At 42.6% G+C, this 13,747-nt stretch overlaps 1 protein-coding gene across 2 annotated transcripts in view; it reads right to left on the bottom strand.

Annotated features, from left to right (window-relative positions):
- The window catches only part of LOC138962612 (probable ribonuclease ZC3H12B), a 94,806-nt gene that overhangs the window by 49,471 nt on the left and 31,588 nt on the right, over positions 1–13,747 (bottom strand). Inside the window, exon 1 of one of the 2 annotated variants that reach the window (XM_070334489.1) lies at positions 395–568. The exons of the other annotated variant lie outside the window; for it this stretch is intronic. The gene's annotated coding sequence lies outside the window, so the exon portion shown is untranslated. Of the gene's footprint in view, positions 1–394; positions 569–13,747 lie in introns of those variants that run through there. 2 annotated transcript variants of the gene reach the window in all.

The raw sequence follows: 13,747 nt of genomic DNA, 5'->3' as shown, positions 1-13,747 counted from the left end.
GGAAGAAAGAGGGAAGAGAGCAAGAATTAAAAATAAAAAGAGATAGAAAGAGAACTGTTCTCTCAATAATGCACAGCGGTTGAACGACCCAAGTGATAACAAGATTCATTGTGTCTTTTTCAATTAATGTAAAAAGAATGAACGAACAATCAAACGGACAAAAAAACAAGACAGGAAGAAACAAAATCAAGAAAAAGATAAGAAACAAGAATAGAGAAGAAACGAAAAAAAGACAATGAAAAGATGAGAAAAAAGCACGCAAAACGACAACACAAAATTAAAAAAAAAATGTAAACAAAGTCTTCAATTAACGAGACGTTAAAAAACCAAATCCAACGAAACAGCCAAACACGAAAAGATAAACAAAAATGAAAAAAATCATCATTTTACTAACCTGCAGAATATTTTGCCTGGTCACTGTTGAAATAACCGCACTTGAAGCATCGAAGTATTTCAAACAGTCAACAGAAACTTGAGAACTCTCAACTAAGTGTGAAGATGCTTATTCTGCTTACACACAAACTCGTAGAAACCTCTCGGCAAAAACGGGGATACTAAGTATGTGAAGAAGCCTTGCAATATTTCAGGCAGACTATATACTCCTAGGCCTAGCTATAAATACATGTAAATAAGGTTAGATTGCTGCGACATCGACTACGCTTTCTCCCCGCGCGGCGTCTCCTCACTGCAGTGTGTAGATATGACCATAACAGGTCGCATTGGCAGCCTCGCTTGTGCGTCACACACACCAAGACTTACTGATAAGCTATATTTAATATTTACTACCATCGGTGGCCTCCGATGTGAGGTCAGCAACAGCGAGGCAGTCCCGAGGTTGTGTCTTAAAATAGACATATGAACATAAAAGGGCGATATGATTTCTAAAAATATCTGCTTTGTCCTGGATGGATAGTACCCTCTGTCTCAGTATCCTGGATAACTCGCGGATTCAGTTTGATTGATCCTCTACTGTCTTTCTTTCTTTCTTTATTTGGTGTTTAACGTCGTTTTCAACCACGAAGGTTATATCGCGACGAGGGAAAGGGGGGAGATGGGATAGGGGAAAGGGGGGAGATGGGATAGAGCCACTTGTTAAGTGTTTCTTGTTCACAAAAGCACTAATCAAAAAATTGCTCCCGTGAGGGTTTGTCACATCATACACGAATCTCATCCGTCAATAAACACGTCCTGCAGGACAGAGCTATAAATGGTTGTGGGTGGTCTTTTAACAACAGAATTCCCTAACTGGTCAATGATATGCCACTGAGGACATTAAGTGTGAATGTTATCATCATCAAAAAACAAGAAAGGTAGGTTGTTAGAACGTTTGTTATTGACAAAACAATACATTCACAGATATTTCGACCCATCGGTCTTTTACATTTGTTTTGTCAATAACAAACGTTCCAACATCCTACCTTTCTTGTTTTTTTATTCTGAATTTTGGAACGTTGGCAGTCTCTTTGTTTTTGGATTTGTTATCATCATCATTTCATTTACATTTACATTACTCTACATCATCCTCATCATCATCATCATCCTCATCATCATCATCATCATCCTCATCATCATCCTCATCATCATCATTATGCGCGCCTTCGTGAGCGAGGCTGGTACTACATATTGTTCATACGAAATGACAAACACAGGTTACAAGCGATAACGCGCAAAAGTACTGGTTTATTATTTTTCATCTGACACTAGGGATCAGTAATGTATAGATATATAGTTACAGTACCACGTAATGCGGTAAAAAACTTATGAACAGAAAGAAAAAGAAAACAAATTATTAGACATGGCAAAAGTATCAAATGCATTAACAAGACACGAGAAGTAAAAACAAGAAAAATAAACAATCACAAGACAGGAGAAGACAAACAGACAAGAAAGTTACAATTACCAAACACTCGTTGGTTAGTCCTTCAACAACAATAAAGAGTTACGTTCTGTACGTTCAACAACAATAAAGAATTACGTTCCGTACGTTCAACAATACCATAAGCACTAAGAATACTCAAGAAACTTAGCATACATACGTTTAAAACCAAAATGGCTAGTTTCAGAAAAATACAAAACGTTGACTCATCAGGCCAGGAATACAAAGCAAACTGTCATACCAAAAAAGTCTAACGACAACGTTCCTGCGTTAATCAAAGTCACAAACAAGATATTTACTCATCCACTTTCCCTTAATAACGTTACAAGAAATAAGCCCGTTTACAAACGATCACCACAGACCGCAAGCTTCTTTTACCTAAATTCTTTTAACGTAAGGCTGAAAAAGTCGGAGAAAACGTTTCACTTCGAACTTCGTTAACCACAGAAAACACAAGTTATCATTATAAACATTAGCGACTTTCTAGCGTCTACAAAACATTGCTGTACGTTCACAACACTAGAACAGTTGAACACACAATAAAGAAACACTACAACAAGTCAGACTTTCAACTCACGTTATACATAAACAACTCACAAAGTCATTACAAAATGGCGACCAAAAACACAACACAAACAAGTAACAACAAAATTACCTTATGCGCTGTGTGGGTTGACCAGCAGTACCAAAACGTGTTGCCTCACAAACGAAGGGCACAAAACGATTCACACTTGAGAAACAACTGTCTCCAAGAACATTACGTTGACGTTAAAACATAAGAAACACTCCGTTGGTTCACTTGATAACCTTCATACGTTTACATCAAAACCAAACGCTTCCTAAAACCCTCAGATCGACTGACGAGACAGGAGTCAAGCAGCGGTATTTATGGAAACAAAAACCTAACATGGAATAGTTATTCAAAAGTCAAAGGTCACCGGATTGACCAACCAACAACATTCCTAAGACAGAATCGGGTGAAACTACTATTTTACAACCAATCAGTAACCGATCACGCACTCCGTGCATGCTCAAAACTTAAAACGGTATATTTAACAGAAAGAAGACCAAGGAACTAGCTGACATCACAAAGCTAAAAACACGTGAGTCACACGTATTCTAAAACTTGCAACGCAGATTCGCAGGGCTCACCTCAAAATCAAAACACGGAAAAGAGCACGTGAATCTCACGGTGTTCTAAGACTAAACGACGCAGTTTGTGACGCTCCGACCAAAACCAGGTCACAACAACTGAACAAGGAGCACGTGAATCTCACGTAAAAATATTAACGCTCCACAAAACGGGTCACAACAAGGTGCTACAATAAAAACACGGTCTACTTCTTTTTACATCGTGCAATGGCTTGAGCAAACGTAATTACAACAAAAGTAGGTGACTGCATGCCGCATCGGCATGCACACTCCCACCGGAAATTATATTAATATAATTTACTTCAAAAAACCTTTGTACAAACACATTCCTTATATCAAAAGAAGAATAACGCAGATTTAGACATTTCAAATTTACAACTCAAAACCATTGTGTTGCAAAACATTTACACAGCAATATTACGGTTCAATCATTTTCAGTGTTTCAACACATCTCGTTTCAACTAAATGCCGTTAGTCATTACTCGACGGCATAAAAAAAAAACCGCACCACTTAAACCATAAATGTCTGTTACATCATCTGGTATAAAAACAAACTGCAACAATCTACAACTGTCAAATTGGAAAAACACTCCAAAGTTCAATGTTCTTTCAGTTCGCCTACGCAGCTTTGTCTTCGTGATTTTCACGATCAACTAACACAGTCATTTTGTGAATAGGTCGCTCTAATATGCGACTATCACCAGTGGGACGGCCGTGATTGTCTAGAGCCTTTGTTCCAACATGCACTTTCACTCGTCTGACCAGTCCATCAGATCCAGGCATCACCTCGATTACACGAGCCATGCACCACTCTGATCTGCACAAGTTCTGGTCATGCAAAACAACAACATCTCCCACCTGTACGTTTGCCTGGGGACGTTGCCAGACACGACGTTTCTGCAAAAGTGAAAGGTACTGGCTCTTCCATAGCAGCCAGAATTCGTCTGCCATCCGCTGGACACAGCGCCAACGTTTCCTGGCGTACAGGTCTGGATCTTCAAACACACCAGGGGGCGGAAGGATGGCACCTGACTTCATGGTGAGGACGTGGTTGGGGGTCAAAGGGCGTGGTCCATCTGCCGATTCCAATGACTCGACAGACAGTGGTCGACTGTTCACGATGGCCATCACCTCGTATAGGAACGTACGAAGTGATGAGGTAGTGAGACGCTGGCCTGAACTTCTGAGAAGACCATTCAGGATGCTGCGTATCGTTCGGATCTGACGCTCCCAAACGCCACCCATGTGACTAGCTGCAGGGGGGTTGAACCTGAACTCACATTTGCTTTCCAGCATCTTTGATGTCAGTCGTTCAGAGTCCATCTCCTTCCATGCCAGTTTGAACTCATTGCATGCACCTACAAAGTTCGTTCCTTTGTCACACCAAATGCGTGATATGTTTCCTCGCATGGAGACAACAATGCGTAGGGCGTTGAAAGAATCACTTGACATGTCATTCAGGGTTTCAATGTGGATTGCCCTAGAGGCAAAACACGTCACGATCAGCCCGTACAAGATTAATGTCATGACCTTGACGCAGTCATCACGGTACCCTCGTTTTTTCTGGCGTTTCAGGCCCTTCAGATGCTTGACTGCGGCACTTCTGTTGTCGGGGAGGGACGGTTTCTCTGGTCGAAATGGTAAGAGCATCTCGAAGTGACCAGCTTCGTTGACCTTCACGATCTTCTTGAACTTTACATCGTCCTGGGACATGGATCCTGAGTCACTTGCAAAGTCTCTTTCCATAACATGTAATGGGTCAGTACACGAGACTTCGTCCACCTGTACCTTGTAGACGTGAGCTACACGTTCTTCTTCCCTCGATCCTGGCTTGACGATGACGCGCATGGACGAGGCTATGCCATCAAAGGCGACGGAATGCGGTGCCTTGCCGACGATGCTCCAACCTAACTTAGTCTCTACTGCAAATGGCAGTCCTTGGACAACGTTTAGGGGCATGAGGGCTTCAGCGCAGTCGTAGCCGATGAGGAGGCCTGCTTCACAGTCAGGGTACAAGGGGGGCAGTTTTGGAGACAGGTGTTGGAGATGTGGGTAAGCTTTGACAGTCTCTGAGGTGGGGATATGAGTGGGGTCAACGGTCAGATAAGGTCGTGAGATGGCAGAAGGGAGCCTGACAAACTCACTGGAGGTAGGAGAGCGGACACGCAATCCAGAGTACTTCCTGCCGGAGACCACAGCATTGTCCTCAGTCAGTGTGGAGACCCTGAGTGTAGTCGGCTGCGATTTGGCTTTAACTTCTTCAGCCACTGACTGCACTACAAAAGTGGCGTTGGACATAGTGTCCAGTAGTGCGTACGTCAGCACCTCTACGTTGGGGTTAGAGTCACTGGAAACGAGAACGGGAACGATCATAGACGTGAAACCGATGCTGTTTTCCTCGCTGGCCTTAAGAGCAGACACCGTAGGGGTCGACGATGACAGAGGCTCTTGAACGTCAGCAGCAGAGGTACGGTAATTGTTCTTGTGTTCACTCGCCCCTTTGTTTTCACTCATACTGTTCTGATATTTGAAATTGTCATCATGAAGACAAGTGGGGTGAGCCTTCTTGCACTTCTTGCACGTCTGTTTCTGCTTACATTGACGGCTCTGGTGATCCTTACTTCTGAGACATCCGTAGCAGATACGGTTCTTGAACAGAAAATCTCGTATCTCAACCAGAGGCTTCTCTATGAGTTCCTTACATGTCCCAGCGTCATGGTCCGGAAGTTGACAGTGCAGACATGCGGTGACATCCTCTGTCAGGGTTGACAGGTTCGTTGTGAACTTTCTTGGTGTCCCCGATGCACTTGTCAAGCCGAAAACAGGGTCGTTAGAAATGTCTGCTTCGAGGGTAATGAACGACACGAGTTCATGGAACAGAGGATACCTCTTCTTTTCAACCTTGGTTCGAGCAACTGTTCTAGACCATCTGTGACTCATCCAGTCTGGGAGCTTTCCGACGATCTTCCGTAAGTACTGGGCATCATCCAGGATGCTCAGTCCACCAACTTCCTGGGCAGCAACGGAACATTGCTGCAAGAAATCGGCCAGACTTCTGAGTCCCTTGGGATCCTTGCTTTTGACTGGGGTCCATTCGTCCAGCTTGGTCCGGAAAGCTTGCGAAACGACGTATGAGTTGCCGAACCGATTTTCCAGCACTTCCATGGCTCTCTCGTAGGCATCACCTTCTCTTAGCAGAAAGAAGCCGGTCACGGCCTCCTTTGCTTGACCTCCGATGTACCGTTGCAGATACAATAACTTCTCACTGCTGGTTATGTTTTGTCTCTCGATGAGGAACGAAAACGACGACCTCCAAATTGGATATTGGAGAGGGTCACCAACAAAAATGCACGGCTCCTGCATCGGCAAACGGTTGATCATCAGAGCGTCTGATAGGGTTTTGGCGAGAGAGTCCATAGGAGTGTCCTGCTTGGCAGGAGTAGCAAGTGGACGTTGGTAGTACGCAGACGGGGGGTAGGAGGCAAATGGACGATCTGCATGACATTCCTTGTCAAAGTTCATGTACGCAGGGGGCCTTGCGTTTTCGTTTCCCCAGATAACTTTGGGGGTGGTCTGATGTGGGTCCAGGAATGTGGGCACGAAAGGCTCTGGTTTGGGATGTAGGTGGGTATCATAGGGGAAACAGGGTGGGGTAACTTGAAAACGTCTGTGGTCCATGCGTTGGTGACGTTCTTCTGGGAAGTAGGTGTGTCGTTCTTGCGTCTCATCACCTTCCCTTGTCTCTGGTAGGTGATAGGACCAACCTGTGTGGTCGAGATCAGGCGGGCGAGGGCCTGTGACGCTTGTCGTTGAGTGTCCAACGTTGTGCAGAGGCGGCTGACCAGTGTATGCACCGAGAGGGTGCTGCAGTGTGGTCAGCAGCGCTGTAGGCCGCATGGAGGATGTAGTTGCAGCCGTCGTGTAGTTGGGTGTGGAGGGCTCCCGATGGATGAAAGGAGCGCTCGTTCCGGCGTGATGGGGGGCGTTGACATCCTCTCTACGTTGAGGTCCGTACGCCTCGTAGGTGGCGTTGTTGGTAGTAGCGGCGCTTGTAGAGGCGCTGACTCCAACGACGAGGTCCACGACAGGTAACGCGTGCTGTCGTGGCTCAGTCGTTGTGGTTCCTGCGACGAAGTTGGTGACAGCAGCGTTGACGTTGACAGTCGAGATGTCATGGGTGCTGGCGGCTTGGCAGACAGGAACAGACGTGAAGTCCATGGCTGGCTGGTGTGTCCTTTGGTCAGCAATGACGGCAGCTTGACAGACAGGAACAGACGTGGCGTCCAAGGCTGGCTGGTGTGTCCCTTGGTCAGCAATGACGGCAGCACCTGTCCCTATTCCTATCGCTGTTTGCTCATTGTTTAGAGGAGGGGCTACAAGACTGTACAAGGGAACGAAAGGACGAGGGTGGAACCTAGTGTTCAACAAATCAACTGACGGTAGATCAGGGAGATCCTGCTGAACGGATTCACCTTGTTCCAATACTTGTAACATAGCTTGTTGTTCTCTTAAGCTAATTTTCAATTCGGTGGACTGAATTTGTCTCAAAGCCTTTTTCTGTTTAATATCTTCAAGAGCTGCTTCAGCTGCGTCCTCGGCCTGTCTAGCTGCTATTCTCTCAGCTTCCTTAGCCTGCCTAGCTGTGTCTTCGGCCTGCCTAGCTGCTGTTCTTTCAGCTTCCTTAGCCTGCCTAGCTGCTTCTTCGGCCTGCCTAGCTGCTGTTCTCTTAGCTTCCTTAGCCTGCCTAGCTGCTTCTTCGGCCTGCCTAGCTGCTTCTTTTTCAGCTTCCTTAGCCTGCCTAGCAGTTTCTTCGATCAGCCTAGCTGCATTTCTCTCAGCTTCCTCAGTCTGCCTAGCTGCTGTTCTCTCAGCTTCCTCAGTCTGCCTAGCTGCAGTTCTCTCAGCTTCCTCAGTCTGCCTAGCTGCAGTTCTCTCAGCTTCCTCAGTCTGCCTAGCTGCTGTTCTCTCAGCATATTGTTGTTGTAAGAGATCCAGTTCACTAAACTGAGCTTCCTTTATTGCGTCACCTTCCACTTTTATGGCCAGGGATGCAGCCTCTAGTTTAAGAGCCAATTTAGTGTCTTCAGAGCTAACACTTTTAGAGCGGAGAGACTCGGCGCGAGAAGCTACTTGGCTACCTGATCTCCTGATACCTGACTTGTGGCTAGCTGACTTGTGGATGGCTGAAGTAATGCTAGCTACTTTATGAATGGCAGACTTAACACTGGCTGACTTGTGGGTGGATGACCCAACGCTAGGTGTAACACTGCTATGCCTGGAAGTAGGCTCCTTAGCCACCTGCACACTAGTCGTTTGTCTGTCAAGAGCTCGATCAATGTCAAACATAATGTTCTGAACTGTTCTCTGAACATCATCCCAACTTTCCTGAATGGTTTCACCGCTACCAATACTACGAAGACCTTTCTCTATGTCACCAAGATCCTTGTACATGCTCAAAACAATTTGTTTTTGACTGGTTAACGACTCTTGATTAGGAGTTTCTTGGTTAAGCTCTGTTACTACCTCACCGATTGCTCGTTCCAAGAATGTTCGTTGTCTTGCAAAGTTTCTAGTTTTGATCTCAATCTGGTACTCTCTACCTTTTTCAGTAGGCTTAATGTCACGCCTAGGCCTTTGAGAATGTTCATCTTCATCGCCGTTAATGTCATAACCTGAAGCTTCCAATGGTTTATCTGCTGGAATCTCTTCCATTACAATGTTCGCTTATTCAAAAGCACTAAAAACCTACATAAGGTTTATCTGTTTATAAAGTAAAATGAATCGATCTGAGGGTCGTTTGGGATAATACACAAAAGTCACAAAAGATGCGCCGGATATGGAGTAGGAAGATCTCTAACCGACAAGTTGATCTGTGTCAAACTATGGTTCACTAACACAGTGACAGGTAACAATAAAGTCTTTTGCTGGTTATCAACAGCTACGTTTACGTTCATTGAGCGTCAATAACAAAAGTTCTTTACATTCACTTGGCTGGACTTCAGCTAAAGTTCTGTACTAGGCATCAGCAGCTAAGTTGTTTACTTCAGCTAAAGTTCTTTCACTGGGCATCAGCAGCTAAGTTTTTTACTCAGCTAAAGTTTTTTACTGGGCGACAGCAACTAAGGTTTTTTACTGGGCGACAGCAACTTAAGTTTTTTACTATGCGCGCCTTCGTGAGCGAGGCTGGTACTACATATTGTTCATACGAAATGACAAACACAGGTTACAAGCGATAACGCGCAAAAGTACTGGTTTATTATTTTTCATCTGACACTAGGGATCAGTAATGTATAGATATATAGTTACAGTACCACGTAATGCGGTAAAAAACTTATGAACAGAAAGAAAAAGAAAACAAATTATTAGACATGGCAAAAGTATCAAATGCATTAACAAGACACGAGAAGTAAAAACAAGAAAAATAAACAATCACAAGACAGGAGAAGACAAACAGACAAGAAAGTTACAATTACCAAACACTCGTTGGTTAGTCCTTCAACAACAATAAAGAGTTACGTTCTGTACGTTCAACAACAATAAAGAATTACGTTCCGTACGTTCAACAATACCATAAGCACTAAGAATACTCAAGAAACTTAGCATACATACGTTTAAAACCAAAATGGCTAGTTTCAGAAAAATACAAAACGTTGACTCATCAGGCCAGGAATACAAAGCAAACTGTCATACCAAAAAAGTCTAACGACAACGTTCCTGCGTTAATCAAAGTCACAAACAAGAAATTTACTCATCCACTTTCCCTCAATAACGTTACAAGAAATAAGCCCGTTTACAAACGATCACCACAGACCGCAAGCTTCTTTTACCTAAATTCTTTTAACGTAAGGCTGAAAAAGTCGGAGAAAACGTTTCACTTCGAACTTCGTTAACCACAGAAAACACAAGTTATCATTATAAACATTAGCGACTTTCTAGCGTCTACAAAACATTGCTGTACGTTCACAACACTAGAACAGTTGAACACACAATAAAGAAACACTACAACAAGTCAGACTTTCAACTCACGTTATACATAAACAACTCACAAAGTCATTACAAAATGGCGACCAAAAACACAACACAAACAAGTAACAACAAAATTACCTTATGCGCTGTGTGGGTTGACCAGCAGTACCAAAACGTGTTGCCTCACAAACGAAGGGCACAAAACGATTCACACTTGAGAAACAACTGTCTCCAAGAACATTACGTTGACGTTAAAACATAAGAAACACTCCGTTGGTTCACTTGATAACCTTCATACGTTTACATCAAAACCAAACGCTTCCTAAAACCCTCAGATCGACTGACGAGACAGGAGTCAAGCAGCGGTATTTATGGAAACAAAAACCTAACATGGAATAGTTATTCAAAAGTCAAAGGTCACCGGATTGACCAACCAACAACATTCCTAAGACAGAATCGGGTGAAACTACTATTTTACAACCAATCAGTAACCGATCACGCACTCCGTGCATGCTCAAAACTTAAAACGGTATATTTAACAGAAAGAAGACCAAGGAACTAGCTGACATCACAAAGCTAAAAACACGTGAGTCACACGTATTCTAAAACTTGCAACGCAGATTCGCAGGGCTCACCTCAAAATCAAAACACGGAAAAGAGCACGTGAATCTCACGGTGTTCTAAGACTAAACGACGCAGTTTGTGACGCTCCGACCAAAACCAGGTCACAACAACTGAACAAGGAGCACGTGAATCTCACGTAAAAATATTAACGCTCCACAAAACGGGTCACAACAAGGTGCTACAATAAAAACACGGTCTACTTCTTTTTACATCGTGCAATGGCTTGAGCAAACGTAATTACAACAAAAGTAGGTGACTGCATGCCGCATCGGCATGCACAATCATCATCATCATCATCATTATCATCATCATTATTACCTCTAGTCCTTTACACGTTTGAGGTGTGTTGCCTTCTTCTTGATAACGTCAGTTTAGCCAGAAAGTGAGCAAACATTGTGTTTGTAACATAAGGATACGGACAAATAAAACTGAATACATTCACGGAATCTTCATGACTGTGCGAATTTTCACTTATCATGAAGGCAGAAAATGACGATAATGACAATGACGATCCTTTGGTTTACGAGATTAATAGATAGTTAAGAATACCAGCGGTGATCTATACAAACAAACCGGAACAGGCAAATAATAAGCAAAAGAAAAATCCAAACCAAACTACTCTCTTACTTTTCATACCAGAACAGGCAAAGGATCAAAACAGGTAACACTATCAAACCATGTCTTATCATAACAGAAAAAAAGAAAGGAAGACTGAAAGAAAGAAAGAAAGAAAGAAAGAATGAAAGAAAGAAAGAAAGAAGAAAAACCCACACAAAACAAACAAAGAAACTAATAAAAAAGATAAACAAAAAAACAAACAAACAAACACCCCAAACAAACAAAAAACCCAAACAAACAAAACTAAACAAACAAACAAAATCAAACAAACGAACACAACTAAACAAACTAACAAACAAAATCACTAACAAAACCTAACAAAGCTTTACAAACAAACAAACAAACAAACGAACAAACACACACACACACACACACACACACACACACACACACACACACACACACACACACACACACACACACACACACACACACACACACTCACACACACACACACACACACACAATTACAACAAAGGACGGAAGTACTCTTAGTACAGAAGCATCTGAGTAATCACAACGGAATCATCATATTTACCACTTCCTGTCCTAAAGAATTTCTTACATGATGATTCACCTTCATGACTAGTGCCATATCTAATGTTATATGCCTGACACACATTATACCTCAAATAGAGATGTTGACATTGCGCTTATCTCAAGAGCGCGAGGAGCTTGAGACACGATTTACCTGTATATGTTTATCCGTGCCAGTAAGGCGAGAACCTATTGTTATGAAAACAGGTTTTACCTTTGTGGCATGCAATGAAGGAAGGACAGGTAAAAATAGTATAATGTCCCCTTCTCTCCCTCCCCGCCCCCCCTCCCCTTCATCCAGCCTCTGCATCATTAGACCATTTCATGTCAGTATATGACCTCAATCTCATCACACCCCCCCTCCCTAAAACAATCAAGGGCGGACATTGTACAGTAGCAATCTCTCCCTCCCCCTCTCTCTCTCTCTGTTCTTTTCGTTCTCTCTCTCTCTCTCTCTCTCTCTCTCTCTCTCTCTCTCTCTCTCTCTCTCTCTCTCTCTCTCTCTCTCTCTCTCTCTCTCTCTTTCTTCCCTCGAAGTTTCACACGTTTTTTGTTGCTTGAAACAGTTTTCATTATACCTTTGACAATAATATGTCATGTTCGTTTGTATGTATATTTTTGTTTGTTTGTTTAGTCTGTTAAGCGTTTGCTTGTTTGTCGTTTGTTTTTATTACTTCTTTAATTGATATTCCAACATTTTAAAACGTATTATCATTAGATTAAACCCTCCCATGGGCGAGGGCTGGATGTAAAAAAAGCACCTGTTTGCTTATGCCATTACCCTCGTTAATAAAGAATTTGTCATTGTCATTGTCATTGTCATTGTCTCTCTCTCTCTCTCTCTCTCTCTCTCTCTCTCTCTCTCTCTCTCTCTCTCTCTCTCTCTCTCTCTCTCTCTCTCTCTCTCTCTCTCTCTCTCTCTCTCTCATTATAACAAAGGAATAATGATGCATACAATTATGACAGAAAATGCACCCGAAACCATTTGTTCAAAATTCTCTTTGAAGAATTCGCACCACCTTATAAAACTAAACATTCCTCTTCCTAGGATAGACCTATTTAAATCAAGTCTTGTTTACTCAGGAAGCAGCTTCTGGAACGCTCTTCCGGACGCCCTGCGGCAATCCACCAATACGGATTCTTTTAGAACCAAATATTCTTTCCATTTAATGAACTCTATGAACAAATAAACTTGATTGGTATGTTCTCTTTGTATACAGTTGTTCATTATCGGAATTATGGTTTATTGTGACAAAATCACGAAGATTTGGCTCTGTAGTACATTGTTTTGCTGAGCTAATGTATTGTTGCAAAGTATGCTTACTTTGCGTTTATCTTCATTGCTTTACACCCAGTTTTGAACACAACCGTATGATCTACAATGCTTCTACATAATGCGCTTCATGTACATTAACTTATATGTTCTACCATTAATGTTTTATGTAACCTTTTTTTTTGTTTGTCCCAAGTCATAGTTATAGTAAAATAGTTTTGACCCTCTTTTGGGCGAGGGCCAGATGCAAAAAAGCATATCTATGCTTATTCTTGTCACCCTCGAAAAATAAAGATTTTTCATTGTCATTGTCATTGTCTCTCTCCTTCCTCTCTCCTGCAAATATTCCCACACATCATAATCCAAACCCACCTTTCATACGTGCTACCGACGCAATCCTTTCTCACGACTGGCACTGAACCAGAACGGAAATGTTACACCTTGACCTAATTTTCTTGACACGTAAGCTCACAAAGTTTTCTCGACGATTCAGGTTGCAATTTAACAACGGATGCAATCACTTCAAGAAGAGAGAAAAAAAAAAAAAAAAAACCCCACGCGACAAACAAAAACAAATTATCAAGAACTGAGGAGGGAAAAGACAAAAAAAAGTTTTTCTTTGGTGCGTAACACGGATCTACCGAAACTACGAATTTGCATCACTCAGTGATACATTGTCTAACGACTTCCACGTCAGTAGA

Source organism: Littorina saxatilis, linkage group LG3 (assembly GCF_037325665.1).
Source record: "Littorina saxatilis isolate snail1 linkage group LG3, US_GU_Lsax_2.0, whole genome shotgun sequence".
Taxonomy (NCBI): Eukaryota; Metazoa; Mollusca; class Gastropoda; order Littorinimorpha; family Littorinidae; genus Littorina; species Littorina saxatilis.
Note: the sequence above shows the minus strand (reverse complement) of the source record. Positions and strands in the feature narration are given on the sequence as shown.